Source organism: Triticum aestivum, chromosome 1A (assembly GCF_018294505.1).
Source record: "Triticum aestivum cultivar Chinese Spring chromosome 1A, IWGSC CS RefSeq v2.1, whole genome shotgun sequence".
NCBI lineage: Eukaryota > Viridiplantae > Streptophyta > Magnoliopsida > Poales > Poaceae > Triticum > Triticum aestivum.
The window spans coordinates 544,928,676-544,937,231 of NC_057794.1; positions in this window are offsets into that span (position 1 = coordinate 544,928,676).

Sequence of the window (8,556 nt, forward strand, 5' to 3'; positions counted from 1 at the left end):
CTCGCAGCACATGCAAGAATGTTTGGAGATCATATCACACTTAGAGATGTGCCTAGCCGATTGCGGAATATTGCTTGTAATGAACATGTGACAATGAAAATGTAATGGGTGTCTTACCCCTAAAAACAAAATCTGTAAATAAGTCAAAGTAGCTATTATAAATTAAGTAATTGACTGGCCAAAATCCATCTTGTGATCTGGTGGACAACTCCATCATGGTCATATTTTCGTACCCACATTTACATAAATATCTTTGTATACCTTCTCTAGAGGGATAGTTTCATAGTTTTCAATAACTGAGAAAACATGATCTATTATCTAGAGTTTAACCAATATAAGAGTGTATTCCACTTTTTAGTTCTTAGTTGGCCATCTGAAAGCTATTATCCCATTTTACGAGAATTCTACCAAATTACTCATTTAGTTGAAATATATAGACATTTTATCATGTATAAATTTTGTACCCACTATGACAGCTCGAGATCATATGTTGGCAGCCATGACATGCCACATCAAATAGGCCACGACTGCCGCCACAATACAATGAAAGCTGTTGTGGAGTAATTCAACGTAAATGTTCCTCTAGCACACGGTGCCCACGAAGTTCGCAGTATGCACACACAAGCCACACAACAAAGTGGATGTTGTTGCCTCAACTAAAGCCGTACATAGTATACAGTAACAAATGCAATTAATCAAAATGTAGGTGCCATATCAAATTCTCACTCGTTCTCTCCCAAGAGAAGGTAATATAAGTCAGCCGATGAAGCATCGATCCCATGCTATGCTCAATACTAGAGGATTTCCAACTATACTTTTCCAAAACCATTTTGTTGTTATCTACGTCTCCATGTACATAGCAAAAAAACAAAGGCATGCTAGGATTTAGAGGCATTAGGAGTGACACTTCCACGGAAATCTCAAGACACTGTATGCTTCACGTGTCTACTATAATCTGAATTTACTATCCAGAACTTCTGTCCGTGTACGTGTGTGTCTATTATTATCCTGCTCGTGTTGCCGGTCTGCTTATGACCCAATTTTCTAATCATGCTTATTTCACTGAAAATTGAGCGTTAGTAAAATAGAGTTGCTCACAGTGTAGCTAGTATTGACTGATCTGATGGTAATACCGCTTGTTGGTTGCGCTGAGTGCCAGACAATGTTACTCATTTTGTAGCAGCTGACTACAATTCTTTCCAAGGAATAAAACCCACATTATCTGGCAAAGGAAGGAAAATATCACGTAATGTCTTTTTACGAAAAAGATAAGATCTATTATAAAGATTTATCAGAAGTACAAAACACTTCAAACATAACAAAAATTACATCCACATCTATGAACCACCGAGCGATCACTGCTGCCGCCAGAGCAAGCCGCCGACGCGCAGCTGTCGCCGCTCCCATATCAGAGCCGGTTTGACCTTGTCAATGATAGCCGGGAAGTCTTCATGCACGAGCCCGTAAGGACCAGCGTCCCGGAGCCGCAGTCGTGGCTACCGAATCCTTGAATCGATCTGAAGAATCTGACACCAAATATCGTTGTTGCGTAGCACGACGAGAAACCTCAACCTCGTCGCCTCGAAGTGCTGGCAGGAATCTACGTCAGAGCTTCGTCTAATCCGTCACAACAGACGAATTTGAGGAGGATCAGAGCCTGGAAGATTGACTCGAAGAAGAAGTGTCGCCATCCGTGCAAATACCGCCCCTGCGAGGACTAAAACCCTACCTATTTGCTAGTTGGATCCGAGGCACCAAAAATCCCCTCCCCGCCACCGGCCATCGGAGCAGCGCGCGAAAAGGGGAGGGGGGAAAATCCACGGGCTTGTCGGTGAAGATCATGGAGAAAAAGACTTTTCCTAGTCGCCTTACGAGAGGGGAAAGAAAAGCTCTCATGTCGAGGGATTCTAATATCACGTACTAACCCATGAAATCGTTGAGCTGGTATACCTCCGAATTATGTCATTTAGTATTCAATCTGCTTAGAAACTAAACATAGTACAACTAGTATCATCTGTGTATAAATGGATTTGGACATTGAACTGGTCGTTCCTTTTTTTCTTTTGCATTTCCAGGTGAGGAGGGACGTCGACCTGGTCTACGGCGGCGGCAGCATCGGCCTCATCATAGGCCTTATCGCGCGGACGGTGCTCGACAGCGGCCGCGTTGTCGTTGAGTGTACAACGCTTCCTGTGCATTACTCCGCAGAGTGCTCTGCTCTGCTCATCATGTACAAGTTTTCCTCTGCTTCTTGCAGAGTGCTCTGCTCTTCCCGTGTAACACATGCACCGACTGTTTCTTCGTTCGATCTCTTGGCAGGGTGATTTTCAGGGCTCTCATGCTGTACGTAGCATTGTTTATGTCCAGTTCATCAGAGTAAGAGCATCTACAGCTGGACTTGACAAATCCGGTCCTTTATATATCCACGGACGCGTCCAGACAAGCTCGTGGACACATCCGGACGAGCCCCTATATCTCGCTCCCGGCATTCTCATATCTTAATCTAAACTCTTAAATTTATGCAAATCTATGCATGTCGATCATACATGTTAATGTCACACGTGAATAAAAAATGTTGGTTTTGAAAATTAATAGTGTTTACATAAACTTTTTTTTAAGTGCACAACTCAAACATCAGCTCTTTGGTTTCCACTGTGGATCCACATATGCTTCACAAGATCGTTGAGTAGCTGCGTGTGCACTTGATGATCTGGAAGATTCTGATGCATCCGTAGAAATTCATAAGTTGAGCTTCATTTTGATCTTTCGGGATTTGAACTTTTTCTCTAGGCGCTTCAAATTATTGGTTTGGGCGACATCAGACCCTCATCCTCGATATCATACTGTGCAAAATAACAGAACATGTCATGAACTGACACAAACTTTCTGATTCTCACATCATTGCGGTCTCACGAACAATTCCCCAACGAGCTTGAAGCACTCCGAATGCCCTCTCCACATCCTTTCTAACTGTTGCCTACATTGTTTCAAAGTGGCTTTGTTTCCTGCCCTGTGGTTCGGGTATGGTCTTCACAAACACTGACCACTGAGGATAGATGCCATCGGCAAGATAGTACCCTATGTTGTAATCACAGTCGTTGACGGTGTAGTTGCACGACAATGATTCCCCATTGCAAAGCATCCTGAACACCGGAGATCGTTGAAGCACGACGACATCGTTGTGAGAATCCATCATTCCAAAGAAAGCATGTCAAATCCATAAGTCATGTGATGCCACCGCTTTTAGTATGATGGTGGCCCCTTTGGTGTGATCTTGATACATTCCCCACATAACCTTGGGACAGTTCTTCCATTATCAATCCATGCAATCAATTGATCTGAGCATTCCGAGAAACCCTCTAGCCTCTCCAATTGCCAACAACTTCTCCGTGTCCTACGCAATTGGTTCTCTCAGATACTCTGCTCCAAACACCCGCACCATGGCGCGGGCAAACTTGACAGTAGTCTTGAGGCATGTGCTCTCCCCCATCCTGACCATCTCACCGATGGCATCTGCGGCAGTACCAAGTGAGGCATCCTCACAGCAGCCGTGCACTTCTGCTTAGCACAGAAAGAAAGTTGACCGCTACAATTCCTTGTGAGCTTGAAGTAATCATCGTGTGCCTCCACTCCCTCCACAGTGTACAAAAATAGTGGTTTTCCGCATGCGAAAACCGTGACAAAACCATGAATCACTTGGGAAAGTTGGGTTCGGAGTAAAGTAGTCCTTCTGTAGTAGCCGTGCTCCGAGCACCCTATCCCGATTGATCATTCTTCTTCCTTTGATTGAGCCCTTGAAAATAAGAATATTCTCCACTTGCCGGTCCATTTCCTCTTGCATGCTCATGAGCATGATCATATCCACTTCTTCGTCCGAAGCCGAGGAATCAAAGAACTCATCTTGAATCATTTGATCAAACTCCATTGGTCCATACTCCTCATCGGACAAAGCATCGAAATTCATCATTTTCCGTAAAAAAAAACAAGGTCGGACAATGTACCGAACACATAGAATGCAAGGGGGAGCTCGGAGTTGCCGAACGTACCGCGGTGGCGTATGGGCGAGCGACAACGTCCCCAACGGCGAGGACGGGAGACAAGAGTGATGTGCCGGTGCTGACAGCGCAGACGCTCGGAATGACTATGCAGCGTGCGTGGTGGCGGAGCTGTGAGACGGATGTCATGGAGGAGGAAGAAGATAGGAAAGAGCAAATGGATCTGGTAGGGCCGGGGAGGGGGTGGATTTGGTGCAATTTACGGCGGGGTCGGGCTGTCAGGTCCGACGTGCGGACGCGCCCGGGCGCCCCCGTATCCGCCCCATATTTAGGCTACATATGAGGGGTGCCGCTGCTTGCTGTTTTCTTTGATGTTTTTCTATGTGCCAAAAGAAATTCAACATCACGATTGTGATATTATTTTCTCTTGTGTTTAACTGTACGTCGTGCTTGTCATTGCAATGTATGATTTCAAGTTTGAATTGCATTGCGAAGTGCATGTTTGTTCTTCTTGTTGTCTACGGTGAATCCGATCCAGTCATGGTTGTACATGTAGAAGCAGCTGAGACATATTATAGGTGACGTATACCTTTCTTTTTTACAATTTACAAGCATTGCAAAAGACCGTAGCCCTGTCTGATGCGACTCAGCAGCGGCTACCCATTGGGTCTGCGGCACATGGGCTTGCAGCTCATGCAAGAATGTTTGGAGATCATATCACACTCAGATATGTGCCTTTGAAAATAGGGAGGCGAACTGTGAGGCTCATGTCTTGACAAAAGCAGCCTCGACATTCCCTATTGGTCAACATGTGTGACTAGGAAACACAGCAGACATCATTTATATCCCGTCAGTTTTGGTCGATAAATAAAACCCCAGTTACACCTAAAAAAAAGATATGTGCCTAATCGATTGCCGAATATTGCTTGTAATTAACATATGTGACAATGGAAATGTAATGGGTGTCTTACCCCTAAAAGCAAAATCTGTAAATAAGTCAAAGTAGCTATTATAAATTAAGTAATTGACCGGGGAAAATCCATCTTGTGATCTTGTGCACAACTCCATAGTGGTCATATCTTCATACCCACATTTACATAGATATGTTTGTATACCTTCTGTAGAGGGACACTGCTAGGGAAAAGCCTAGCAGTAGCAATGGTTTTTGGGCTAGCAGTAGTACGGGAAATCGCACTACTGTTACAGCGCTACAACCAAAGGCTAGCAATAGCATTGGTTCACCCGCGCTACTGCTATACCTACTTAGTAGCAGCGCTTCCTGCAGAAAGCGCTACTGGTAGTTACTGGTAGCGCGTCTCTCTGCTCGCGCTACTACTATTATTACGTATTCTATTTCTTTTTTTATTTTATGTCGTATTCATACACCATTATATAAGTTTTCATACAGTAGCAATTTAAAGATTGTTTTTACATCATAATGAATTATTACACCACTGGGTGAAAAAAGCGGATTAGTTTCAAGTGGATGGATAATCCATGACTTGGTTACTTAGGATCCATCTACTTGAAACTAATCCGTGGTTTTTTCACCCAATGATATAATAACTCATCATCATCATGATCATCATGATCATCATCATCATCATCATTAACAACTTATCATCATAATACATCATTGTCATATAACAACTCCTCATGACCACCATTTTCGTCCATGAGACATCATATAACAACTTGGTCACTAGTCAAAATCACAACTCCTCCTCCTCCTCCTCCTCATCAACTCTAACACATTGTATCACATAATAACACATTGTACATATGACCTACTCCTCTCTCATAGGACATATTACCCTCTCTAAGATAAAATATCATAAAATAAGATAGGCCCTGACGCTCCATTATGGAGAATGGAGACTATCCTGTCTCAAATTCTTGCGCTTCACACAATGTTGCTTCCAAGTAGCTCTCTATGATTGTCCATACATTTTTTTCCATTCTTTGATTGTCATGTCTTCATCGGTTTTAGAAATCCGGTATGAACAATGGTGAAGCCTAGGATGACCTGGTCGTAAGCTTATAACATCGAGGCGACCTTTCGGAAACATCAGATCAGGCACATGTTACGTGTCCAACGTATCTATAATTTTTGATTGTTCCATGCTATTATATTATCTGTTTTGGATGTTTAATGGGCTTTACTATGAACTTTTATATTATTTTTGGGACTAACCTACTAACCCAAGGCCCAGTGCAAATTGCTGTTTTTTGCCTATTTCAGTGTGTTTCGCAGAAAAGGAATATCAAACGGAATCCAAACGGAATGAAACCTTCGGGAGAGTTATTTTTGGAACAAACGCAATCCAGGAAACTTGGAGTGGGCGTCAAGGAAGCAACGAGGCGGCCACAAGGCAGGGAGGCGCGCCCCCACCCTCATGGCTCCCCTGACCTAGTTCTTTCGCCTATATATACTCATATATCCTGAAAACATCCGAGAGCACCACGAAACCCTATTTCCACCGCCGCAACCTTCTATACCCGTGAGATATCATCTTGGGGCCTTTTCCGGTGCTCCATCGGAGGGGGAATCGATCATAGAGGGCTTCTACATTAACACCACAGCCTCTCCGATGATGTGTGAGTAGTTTGCCACATACCTTTGGGTCCATAGTTATTAGCTAGATGGCTTATTCTCTCTCTTTGGATCTCAATGCAAAGTTCTCCTCGATCTTCTTGGAGATCTATTCGATGTAATTCTTTTTGCGGTGTGTTTGTTGAGATCCGATGAATTGTGGGTTTATGATCAAGATTATCTATGAACAATATTTGGTTCTTCTCTGAATTCTTATATGTATGATTTGATATCTTTGCAAGTGTCTTCGAATTATCAATTTGGTTTGGCCTACTAGATTGATCTTTCTTTTAATGGGATAAGTGCTTAGCTTTGGGTTCAATCTTGGAGTGTCCTTTCCCAGTGACAGCAGGTTCAGCAAGGCAAGTATTGTATTATTGCCATCGAAGATAAAAAGATGGGGTTTATATCATATTTCTTGAGTTTATCCCTCTACATCATGTCATCTTGCTTAATGCATTACTCTGTTCTTATGAACTTAATACTCTAGATGCATGCTGGACAGTGGTCGATGTGTGGAGTAATAGTAGTAGATGCAGAATCGTTTCGGTCTACTTGTCGCGGACATGATGCCTATATACATGATCATGCCTAGATATTCTCATAACTATGCACTTTTCTATCAATTGCTCAACAATAATTCGTTCACCCATCGTAAATTATGCTATCTTGATAGAACCCACTAGTCAAACATATGGCCCCGGGTCTATCTTCCATCATATTATTTTCCTATAAATTTGCTATTTCTGCCATCTTTTATTTTGCAATCTTTACTTTCCAATCTATATCATAAAAATACCCAAAAATATTTATCTTATTATCTCTATTAGATCTCACTTTTGCAAGTGGTCATGAAGGGATTGACAACCCCTTTATCGCGTTGGTTGCAAGGTTCTTATTTGTTTGTGCAGGTACAAGGCGACTTGCGTGTAACCTCCTACTGGATTGATACCTTGGTTCTCAAAACTAAGGGAAATACTTACACTACTTTGCTGCATCACCCTTTTCTCTTCATGGGAAAACCAACACATGCTCAAGAGGTACCAAGAAGGATTTCTGGCGCTGTTGCCGGGGAGGCTTACGCCAAGTCAAGTCAAGTCAAGACAAACCAAGTACCCATCACAAACTCTTATCCCTCGCATTACATTATTTGCCATTTGCCTCTCGTTTTCCTCTCCCCCACTTCACCCTTGCCGTTTTATTCACCCTCTTTTTCTGCCTGTCTCTTTTCGCTTACTTTTTGTGTGCTCGTCCTTTGTGCAATTTGCTGCCATCATGTCTGAAACTGGGGAGGTTATCATTGATAAGGATAATAATATGGAAAACTTTGATGCTTTTGATGATCCTCTTGAAGATCCTACTATTTTACACACTAAAAGGTTTCGGATTGGTAGCATTAATATTATTGGAAAAGGAGTTATTCAAGATTTCTTTACTTGTGCCGGTTCTTTGCCCATTATGGGAGGGTCAATCCTTCATAAAGGTAATAATGATGAAGATCTAAAAGTAATTGATGTGTCTCCTATTAAATCTTTGTTTTGCAATGTGAATCTTGATAATGATGGGACTGGAGGTGAGTCAACTTTAGTTAAAAGGCGTCCCAATGATTCGAAGTTTTTAGATCTTGATGCTAAAATTACTAAAAATGGGATTGAAGAGGTCAAAACTTTATATTGCAATGAACCCACTATTTTGGATTTCAAGGAATTTAATTATGATAACTGTTCTAGTAGATTGTATTTCCTTCTTGCAATCCATGCTAAATTCTCCTCATGCTTATAGTCAAAATAAAGCTTTTACCAAACATATCGTTGATGCCTTAATGCAATCTTATGAAGAAAAGCTTGAATTAGAAGTTTCTATCCCTAGAAAACTTTATGATGAGTGGGAACCTACTATTAAAATTAAGATTAAAGATCATGAATGCTATGCTTTGTGTGATTTGGGTGCTAGTGTTTCCACGGTTCC